The following is an 11,923-nucleotide window of genomic DNA, read 5'->3' on the forward strand; positions in this document are numbered from 1 at the left end:
TTTCATCAGTGTCAAACCAAGCACGAACACGGGAATGTGGAGGTAAATTGGGATTTTTCTCAATAAACTGTGCTGCATACAGATTTGTCTGATGAACAAAATGTCTGATCAAATCAGGTGACACAAACAGCTCATAAAACTGCTCAGCAGTGTAATTGTTTACATCAACAATAAAGCCACACGTTCCCTCAAATGAATGCAGAAAAGGTAGTTCACCTCGGGCAGCAGCCCAGCTGAGATGCTGGGGATACACCCACTCAGCGCCGTCATCCGATGCGTCTTCATTCACAGTATCATGCAGTGCACGTTGCTGCTCATCACTGTCGCTAAAATCTTCTTCAGAACTGCTACAATCATGATCAGAACTGTCCAAAATCGCCTGCAAAGCCTCACTTGAAGTCAGTTTACGTTTCGCCATATTCACAGCTGTTACATGCGAATCACGTCACATGACCGGCCAAAACAACCACAGACTTGTCGAAATACAACGTAGTAATAATACCCACGCCAAACCGTCAGTTATACTACTTGCCAGGCATTCATATAACCACAGGCAAATGTGCCGGATAATTCCGGCAGTATGGCGTTAGCAATAAAACAACGGTGCCGGATATATCCGGCAGAGGGCGGTTAAGGGGTTAATAAAATAACAGTGGGGGGTTGAGCTTTTAGTTACAGGGCCCCTAAACTGTGGAATGGTCTGCTTGCTACTATAAGAGATGCCCCTTCTGTCTCAGCTTTTAAATCCCGGCTGAAGACTCACGACTTCAGTTTAGCACACCCTGACTAGAGCTGCTGATTAACTGTACAGACTGCATCTCTGTTGTTAGTCATTAAGTCATAAGTAACATGACAGTTATAATTGTATACTAACCCTCACTTATTCTGTTTTTCTTCTCGGTACTCAAATGTGGCACTTGGTGCCACGGCCCACCTGCCAAGTTGTTTTGCCTGCCTAAGGAAAAGTCACCCCAGATGGAGGATTGCAGGAATCGAGGGAAAGAGGGGTCCTTTCATCGGATTGGCTGGCCCAGCACTGTTTCAGCCATGGAATGGCCAAATGGGGGAGGCAGCATAAAGGATGAGGTCTCCATGACTCTACACAAATCCAAATCTTATTATGGGGATATACCATCTATTGTTAAATTCTGCTCTGTACTTCTAAAATTTATATTTTTTATTTCTTACTATATTGAGGAATTGTTCTGTTCTGTGTACTGCATTGTATTGTATTGACCCCCTTCTTTTTGACACCCACTCTGCGCCCAACCTACCTGGAAAGGGGTCTCTTTTTGAACTCCCTTTCCTGAGGTTTATTCCATTTTTTCCCTACAAGGTTTTTTTTGGAGTTTTTCCTTGTCTTCTTAGGGAGTCAAGGCTGGGGGGCTGTCAAGAGGCAGGGCCTGTTAAAGCCCATTGCGGCACTTCCTGTGTGATTTTGGGCTATACAAAAATAAACTGTATTGTATTGTATTGTATTGTAATTCCTCAGTCTTGTCTTGGACTCAATCGTATGCACATCAGTGCTTTTCATTTGCATAAAAACGACTTTTGCAGCCAGGATACCAGATTATACGGGTGGGAGCCCCAAACCTTTATCGGAGTATGTCTCGTTCTTGTGACACCATGTCCTTCCACACTATTGGCATCCCTGCCAGGTAAGGATCCCAGTTCTGCTCCGGCCAGGATGCCAGTCCTAGCATGCTGTCTCTAACACAAAACAAATTCTACATTATTATAATTGTGCTCTCTCTTTTTCAATTGAACAGTGAAAATTACGTCAAACAGATGTTTCCATGCTGGATTTCCTTCATGCACTCTGCACAGAATGCGGTGAGACGGATGCGGCGCTGTGTATCCAAGGTGGTGAAAACTTTTGCTCAGAATGGCGTGCAATTTGAAACTTATGAATTGTTTATGTCTGGAATTTTCAATTTAATATTTTCTGGCCACTGTAAGCCACCACCTAACTGAATAACCATGGAAACCAAATTTGCGGATACTGAGATTCTACTGTACATAAAACGCACTCCGAAGAATGCTAAAAAGAGCATTAACAGGTACAAACAGTTTAACTCTGATTTAGAATAGTAGCGTGTTTTGACCTTCTGGTTTTGAACTTTGCCTGTTTATATTGGCTACATCTCTTCATGCTGTGATATACAACTTATTGCATACATGTAAGTTGGTCTATTACAGAGCTCTGAACTGCACAGTGAAAAAAAATTATGGGATAATCCTTATCTTGTGCATACGTGAAAACATCTCGCACATACGTGAAAACATCTCGTACGTACATGAAAGTATCTCGTACGTACGTGAAAACATCTCGTACGTACGTGAAAACATCTCGCACATACGTGAAAGTATCTCGTACGTACGTGAAACATCTTGCACGTACGTGAAAACATCTCGCACGTACGTGAAAACATCTCGCACGTAAGTGAAAGTATCTCGTACGTACGTGAAAACATCTCGTACGTACGTGAAAGTATCTCGTACGTACGTGAAAGTATCTCGTACGTACGTGAAACATCTCGCACGTACGTGAAAACATCTCGCATGTACGTGAAAACATCTCGTACGTACGTGAAAGTATCTCATACATACGTAAAAGTATCTCATACGTACAAGATATTTGCACGTATGTACGAGATAAGGGTTATCCCATAATTTTTTTCGTTGTGTGGTTCAGAGTGTCCGTAATTTTGGTGATTTTATTATCAAGATTTAATTTTTGAGGTTCATTTTTAAGTTTGATTTCATTTTTTCACCTTGTTTTTTGATGTTTGTGCAATGCGTCACATAACCATGACAGTTGCGTCTCTAATATCAGGGAAGGGACAGGTGCAGGTACGGCACTTATGGGGTTAGAGTGCTAGGGAGTGGCGGGCTGGGTATACATCATTAATATGGCACTTTTGGGCTAGGGTCTGAGTGTATGTATGTAGTGTGGATACTAGGGGTCACTGTTGCCCTTTAAACTCAACAGACAGTCACGCAGGACAGAAGGTAAAAGCACCAAGAAGATATTTTAATTCTTTTTCTTCTTTAAACAGTGCCCTCCAAGCACCACAGCCACAGTAAACAGGCAAGTAACCCACAAGCACGATAAGTTTCTCCTTCACCTCTCCCAGCAAGCTTCATCCACCATCCACCCCGACTCTGGCTCGCCTGCTGGGTTCCCAGTAGTCCTTTTTATAGTCCCCGACCCGGAAGTGCTTCTGTTCCTCCATCCATGTGACTTGCCAGCACTTCCGGGTCAGATGAAGAACTCAAGTTTTTAAATCAGCCCAGAAGTACTTCGGAGCTTCTGTCCTCGTGACCTACTAGTGCTTCCAGGCTCGGTGAGAACCTTGCCACCCAGTGTCCTACAGCATCCCCTGGTGGCACCCACAGTACCCAGCAGGGATGAGATGCTGAACTCCATATACAATGGTGCCCTGCGGGAATCCGGGGCACCACTATACTGTAGGGAAGCAGCCATCTAGAGTCTCGGGGGAGGCAATGTCCTAAAATATTTGCCTTTCCCATTCCTTCCAGTCTGTGGACGTCCTGGCCGGGTTGAGCTGCCAGCCATCTATTACAGTAGCTATGTGTGTGTGTTGTGACCTGACGGGTGCGCTCCAGCCGCCCAAACCCGACACAAGCAGACACCAGGCACAAGTTTCTCCACGTAGCACTTGTTTATTATGAGGGCAATCCCAAAAGTAAGGTCTCCAAAGCAGTGGGGATGTAGAGAAACTGTTCGTACGGCTGTTGGCCACACTGTTGTGATTGGTGCTTCCTCCACTCCCAAACAAGCATGTGCGGCTTTGCTGGGATGCTCAATCTTGGCTTGGCAGTCCTTGAAAATGGAGCTCCCGTTGAACGCTACCACCAAGTGCGAAGTTCGCGCAGGAGACCGTCAATTTCCGACGAGACAGTCGCGAAGGTTGAGGAAAACATGCGTAAAGATCGGGGGTTGGAACTTCATCACCCACCCACCCTATAGTCCGGACTTGGCACCCAGTGACTACCAACCTGTTCCCTAAGTTGAAAGAACATTTGTCAGAAAGGCGATTCTGCTCCGACGAAGAGGTGAAAGATGAGGTTCAACACTTCCTGAAGGACATGGCGGCGAGCTGGTATGACATGGGCATTCTAAAACTACCACAGCGTTTACAAAAATGCATCGACCGAAATGGCGATTATGCAGAAAAACAAATAAGTTGTTAACCTTTAAAATGATGTACACATTATAGAAAATAAACGGTTGTTTGTATTTCTAAAAAAATAGGAGACCTTACTTTTTGGATTGCCCTCGTATGTTGGGAAAGAGCTTTTCTCTCGCTCCCTACACAATACACAAGCACCAATACATAGTACTTACTTTTACTTTTCCTTCTTCTTCTTCCGTTCTCTTCTCTCTCTTTCTCTCTCTCATGCCTCCACTCCTCTTCCGGCATGCTTCATCCAACTCCTCCCGACTCTGACTCCCAGAGTAGTGGCAGCTGGCTCCTTTTATAGAGGACCCGGAAGTGCTCCAGGTGTCCCATGATCTCCTTCTGACAGCACTTCCGGGTGTGGCAGCATTCCAGCCATAAAGGGTTCTACTCTTACCACAGCCCTTCCTGGTGGCATCCACAGAACCCAACAGGGCTGCAGCAAACTCCACCTCCCAGTGTGCCCTGCGGGAATCCATGGACCCACAGCAACGCGGGGGGTTAGGTTTTGCCCTCTAGCGTCCCAGGGAAGATAATGCCCTAATTATGCTCTCCTCCGGACCTTCCAACCAGCTGGTGTCCCGGCCAGGCAGGGCCCCCTCATCTGGTAATGAACTTGAGTAAGTCAAGGTAATACCACGATAATACAATCAGACAAGAACTGCTGCTGACTGCCAATGCAGTCCGAGCAAACACTCAGAAGGGAACTGCATGCCATGGATATCTGGAGCAGAGTACCTCGGTGGTGGCCTTTGTTAACAGCTGTTCACAAGGATGCATGGTTACAATGAGTAATGAGCCACAAACACAGGACTGTTGACACCTGGAGACGTGTTATCTGGTCTGATGAGTCACGTTTCTTCTTGCATTATAAACTGCATTAAATATCATACAGTATGTGGATTAGGTGCAAGGTGCTGTTCATGTGGGAGTCAGCGGCTCTCTGATGTTCTCAGGTGTTCCAGTTACAAGGACTTTGGTCCTTTGGCTTGAGGTGATGTCACACTTGAACCAGAAGGGTTACTGGATGACTATGTGTTATTTTTTTTGTGTTTCATCTCCAGAAGGGAACTAAGAATGGCTATACCAGTCTTCTATGAAGAACATTTTGAAGCGTTCATCCAAAATCATCCAAAATTCCATGGGACGATTTAGTAGAATGATTATCCAATCTGACCGAACTTCATAATTTGGTGCTGGAAGAGTCGATGAAAATTGACGTCACCTACTTCCGCAAACGACCAGACCTATTGAAGAATGGTGGAGACGACATAGTGACTATGCTTGCCAATTTGTTTAACGAGTGCTGGAAAGCTCAACACGTCCCCAGCAGCTGGCGGAAGGGCGTGATAGTTAAGCTGTCAAAGAAGGCCAATCTCGTTGATTGTACTAACTGGCGAGGCATCACATAACTCTGTTCCAGACAAGGTCTTTTGTGTTGTCCTTAGCGATGCATACAGGATGCCTTGAACCAGCTGCTGTGTGAGGAACAAACTGGGTTTTGCGCAGGGGGTCCTTAAGGGATATTGTCAAACAATACTTTGAATTTCAACAGCCACTTGTCCTGAATTTCATTGATTTCAAGAAGGACTTTGATAGCGTCCACCGAATGTCACTATGGGAGGTGATGTGATCCTATAGAATCCTCATGCAGTATGTCAGCATCTTCGGGGATTTATATATCAACTCCAGTTGATAGACAGAGGATGACTTCATTGTCATTGAAACTGGCATACGGCAAGGCTGCATTCCTTCACCATTTCTGTTCTTCCTTCTCATGGATTTCATTATGAGGAGTGCAATGACAGACACACAAGGTGGTGTTCAATGGACTCAGACATCTTGATTTTATCGAAAACAGGATACTACTGGCCGTAATTAAACCTGCACTACAAGCTATGGCTGCAAACCTTGAACGTCAAACAGCTTAATCATCAGCTTGGATGAGTCTAAGGTCATGTGGGTTAACAGTAAATCCAGGGTGCAAATAACCGTTGGGCAGCATGTAATCAATTAATTTGACAAATTCACATACTTTCGCAGTGTCAAATGATGGTGATGTGGAAAGGGACATGACATATAAGATCAGTAAGGCGACTGGTGTGTTCCAGCGTTTACACCACATCTGGTCATCCTCATCTGTTAGTATAGCTTTAAAAACTTGATGGTACACCACGATTAGTATCCCAACTGTGAGCTACACCCGGAAGAACTTGAAGCGCATTGTTCACAAGCTCAATATCTTTCACCAGCAATGCCTCAGCATCTCATACAGAGAGTATGATACAAACGATGAGGTGCTGAAGCGGAGTAGCCTGTGCTCATTGGAAAACATCATAACAGAATGCAGGATGCACTTAGCCAGACAGATACTAAGTCTTCACACTCAACACATTCTCAAAGCTCGCCATACGCTGGATATCACCAAAGAAGACACAAAAAACCAGGCAGGCCACATACCACTTGGAGGACAACTTTTTTGGGGGACCTAAAAACTGTCAACCTACCACTTGGATGAAGCTGAACTCACTGCAGCTGATGGTGTCCATTGGAGAATACTTGCTGCCCAATGTGCTAAGGAGCATGAGAGGACCATACTAACTGATGGTGTTCATGCTAGATCAAACAGCAGGTGTGCTTTATTTCATGGAGGAGTTAGATAAGATCGTCCATGCACACCGTAGTATAACATCCGCAAATCAGACTTTATCTGACTGAGTATGCTACACAACTTCTCGTCCAGGCTTTGGTCCTACCACAGCTGGATTACTGTAATTTACTACTACCAGGAGGACCTGCATGTACTACCAGGAGGATCTGCATGTGCTACCAAGCCACTGTAGTTGGTCCAAAATGCAGCTGCCCATTATTCAACCTGCCAAGATGGACACATGTCACTCCTCTGTTCAGGTTCCTATATTGTCTCCCTCTACCAACACACATTAAGTTCAAACCCTTGATGCTTGCAAACAGAGTAGTCAATGGGTCAGCACCTGTGTATATGAAGACACTGGTCACGTGCTGTGTTCCTTCTCACCCACTGATAAACGGTGTCTGGTGATACCAAATTTCAAGTCTCAATCCATACTCTTTTCATGTGTAGCTTCAAGTTGGTAAAACAAGTTGCCCATATCTGATAAGAATTGTATGAATATGTAAATATGTGAGTGTTTATAATGGTGAGGATCCAGCCCAACGTCAGAAGCGTCTCACTCTGCCGCCAACATTCCTTGCTGGATTTTATTTTATAATTATACTGTGCACAAAGCACCCTCCACTCCACACTCATTAAACAATAAACTCTCTCTCTAATACAATCCTCCTCCTCTCCCAGACACGTCGCCACCCTACCTCCCAGCTCAGCTCCAATGTCTGGGCTCACCCAGAGTCCTTTTATAGCCCCTGACCCGGAAGTGGCCCCAAGCCAAACCCACAAGTCTGTTTTCCTTCCGGGTCAGGGCAAAGTCCTTTTCTTCATCCCGGGAGCACATCGCTTCTTCCAGTCACGTGACTGGGATGCACTCCCGGGTTATAGGGCATGACAGAGCCCACTAGCCCCCCTACAGCGACTCCTGGCGGCCCCCAGGGTATCCAGCAGGGCTGTGTCAAAACACTACAAAGTCCATGAGGCCCTGCTGGAACTCGGGGCACAAATATGCTGTCCGGAGGGCTCCTCCTAGCGGCCTGGGGGTGACGACCGGAGTCCATAGCCGGTCGCCTGTCACAGTCCCTCCCCCTTAGCGACGAGCAGTGGGGCGGAGCGTTGATTCCCGCGAGGGACGTCCTCCTCCAGGAGGGCGCGGGATCCGGGCCATGGTTCCGTTGTCTAGACCCCCCGGCGAACCTTGGAGGGACGGTGTATCTGCTGTTCCACCGCTCCCCTGTCCTCCGGGGACAACTACGCCATACGTGGCCCGGTTGCCGGCAGTTGTAGCACCGCCGACGTCCTCCTGGTGGCCTCTCTTCCCGAGACCTGAAGCACCTCGGGAATTCTGTCAGCTCCACCCTGTCCTCCGCCAAGGAGGGGTTAACAGCCGCTTTGCTGCTCTTTGCCCTATCCTCTTCCCTGTTAGGAGACCCGCATTTCTGTGTGGGGATCTCCTGCTTTCTCTGGGGCTTGTGCACAACGTGAGGCTCTCTATGGGAAAAAGAGAGCCTCTTTGCTGTTTGCACGCCCGTTGTCCTATGTAAACTCAGAGGCGGCGTCATTAGTACCGTATCGCTCCGGGTAACAGCACTATTCAGCTGTCTCGGGACGATCGGTGCTTCCCCCGCCTCATCGGTAACCAACGGCAACCCCTTTATCACACGGGTCGGGCTTATAACGTCCGCCTTAGTCCCGAGCAGCGTCTGATACCGCTGCTCCGGTTCTAACGGACAATTACCCGAGCACTCCGTCATCGTGCCACATTCAACTGTCGGAGACACAGCGCTTTGGCAACCGCAACTTATTAAACGCGGTGCCGATTCACACTGCGTCCCCTTATTATATACGGCGCAGATTTTACTCACCTGCACCGCCGAATCAATCGAGGCCGGGGCTTCACGGCCTAACCGCCGAAGGTATTCCTGTAGTTTCCTCAGCGGCGCTTCGACCGTGGCTCCCAGCTCCTCTATCCGTCTCCTCAGGTCCTCGATCCCCTGAAAGAAACCCAGTACGGGCTCGAGTATCTCTTCGAGATCCCGTATCATATAGTCAGTTAATTCGGCCGGAGGGACATACATTTCCGTATTTTGGTCACCTACCGACCGGGAACCAATGAGCACGTCCCCTCCGGGCACGTGCTCTGCTGGGCTTCGCGAAGGCTTCTGGGACTTGGAGTCTTTAGAGGAACGGGTAGCCCCCTGCGGCTGGCTGCGGTCTGCCTTTTTAATTTTGCCGGCAGACACTACAGTCACGTCCCGTCCCTCTTTATTAATTAATGGCGCCGCTTCGCTCGCCGCCCCCTTCCCCTTCAGGGAGCTCAGACGCGTCGGGGAAGACGTGTCCTCACCTAAGGAACCGAGGAGGTCTTTCCCATCCCGGCATCCATCGCGCGAGGTCACGTGGACGGTATCGGCATATGGGCTTCCCCTCTGCGGTTTCCCAGACTGGCTCGCCGTCTTCTTGTCGCGGCCATCTTGCCTGGGTCTGAGGCAGGCATGCTCGCTGTCCGCTTTGTGCAGGCAGGCCTCTGCAAACAGAGAATAAACAGTCTCCGGCGGTTTGAGTGCTCCTCCAGCACTTACCTCGGCCCGTAGATGATCCCGCTCCAACTCCCGGTAATAATCGTCGGGAGTCGCGATTCTACGCGGCTCCGGTTGTCTGTCCGCTCGGGTTTGCTCGGCTTTGAGCCGTGCCTGATCCTCCTCACCGCCTGTTAGGTAAGTCCACAGCGTCTCCATCGGGTCTGGGACCGAAGTCTTCTGGACAACTCCAGCCTTCTTCCCAGTCTTCTTCCCCATACTCGCCTGCTGTAGAGGACGGCTCTCAGCTGCAGCGCTCTTGGTCGCAGGTGGAGTTTTCACCTCCGCGGTTACTAGCGGGACCTTTGTAGGGTTCTCTGCCACAACGAATTTGATTATTGATGCAGATCCTCTGCCTCCAGACGGCCAGAGAATCCTGTCGGCTACGCCAGTGTAGCAGTTAAGCGTGTCGTCCACCTCTCGAACCCTCAGGTACCACTCTTCGGACCAGGTGAAAGTATAATAATATTTTATTTTATAATTATACTGTGCACAAAGCACCCTCCACTCCACACTCATTAAACAATAAACTCTCTCTCTAATACAATCCTCCTCCTCTCCCAGACACGTCGCCACCCTACCTCCCAGCTCAGCTCCAATGTCTGGGCTCACCCAGAGTCCTTTTATAGCCCCTGACCCGGAAGTGGCCCCAAGCCAAACCCACAAGTCTGTTTTCCTTCCGGGTCAGGGCAAAGTCCTTTTCTTCATCCCGGGAGCACATCGCTTCTTCCAGTCACGTGACTGGGATGCACTCCCGGGTTATAGGGCATGACAGAGCCCACTAGCCCCCCTACAGCGACTCCTGGCGGCCCCCAGGGTATCCAGCAGGGCTGTGTCAAAACACTACAAAGTCCATGAGGCCCTGCTGGAACTCGGGGCACAAATATGCTGTCCGGAGGGCTCCTCCTAGCGGCCTGGGGGTGACGACCGGAGTCCATAGCCGGTCGCCTGTCACAATATATATATATATATACAGTATATATATATATATATATATATATATATATATATATATATATATATATATATATATATATATATATATATATATGTATGTATATATATATATATATATATGTATGAATGGAAGAGAAGGTCTGTGATACGGTTTGCATATTTGCAGTTGGAGATCCACAAAGGGAGAAAAAACGAATCACGTATCATAAAATAGTTTTATTCCTGAGCTTTCAACCCCTGTCAGGGGTCTTCATCAGAGGATAATGCTTAGACTTACAAGAATCAAAGGCAATATATAGCAACACATTCAGTGGGGGGTGGGTGGAGGTGACTAAGTCCGTATGATCAAAGGGGGGGGGGGGGTGATCATACTATTCATTGTACTGTTGATCCCAAGTATTTAAACTCATCCACCTTCGCCAACTCTACTCCCTGCATCCTCACCATTCCACTGACCTCCCTCTCATTCACACACATGTATTCTGTCTTGTTCCTACTGACCTTCATTCCTCTCCTCTCTAGAGCATATCTCAACCTGCTCCCTACTCTCACTACAGATCACAATGTCATCAACAAACATCACAGTCCACGGGGACTCCTGTCTAATCTCATCTGTCAACCTGTCCATCACCATTGCAAATAAGAAACGGCTCAGAGCCGATCCCTGATGTAATCCCACCTCCGTCACTCCTACCGCAGACCTCACCACAGTCACACTTCCCTCGTACATATCCTGTACAACTCTTACGTACTTCTCTGCCACTCTCGACTTCCTCATACAATACCACAGCTCCACTCGAGGCACCCTGTCCTGTGCTTTCTCCAGGTCCACAAAGACACAATGGAACTCCTTCTGGCCTTCTCTAAACTTCTCCATCAACATCCTCAGAGCAAAGAGTTACTGCAGTCCTGCACATCCCCCTTATTCTTAAATATCGGCACCAGTACACTTCTTCTCCACTCCTCAGGCATCCTCTCACTTTCCAAGATTCCATTAAACAATCTGGTTAAAAACTCCACTGCCATCTCTCCTAAACACCTCCATGCTTCCACTTGCCAACGGCCTTTCCATTTTTTTCATCCTCTTCATAGCTGTCCTTACTTCCTCCTTGATAATCCATTGCTCTTCCTGATTCACTATCTCCACATCATCCAACCTCTTCTCTCTCTCGTTCTCTTCATTCACCGGCCTCTCAAAGTACTCTTTCAACACACTCTCCTCGTTTGTGAGTACGTTTCCAACTTTATCCTTTATCTCCTTAACCTGCTGCACATCTTTCTCAGCTCGGTCCCTCTGTAGCCCACCGGTCCTTTTTTCCCTCCATAGTGTCCAACCTCTCACACAACTCATCATAAGCCTTTTTCTTTAGCCTTCGCCACCTCTCTCTTCACCTTGCGCCTTATCTCCTTGTACTCTTGTCTACTTTCTACATCTCTCTGACTATCCCACTTCTTCTTTGCCATCCTCTTCCTCTGTATACTCTATTGTATTTCCTCATTCCACCACCAGGTTTCCTTTTCCTCCTTCCTCTTTC

Source organism: Erpetoichthys calabaricus, chromosome 3 (genome assembly GCF_900747795.2).
Source record: "Erpetoichthys calabaricus chromosome 3, fErpCal1.3, whole genome shotgun sequence".
NCBI lineage: Eukaryota > Metazoa > Chordata > Cladistia > Polypteriformes > Polypteridae > Erpetoichthys > Erpetoichthys calabaricus.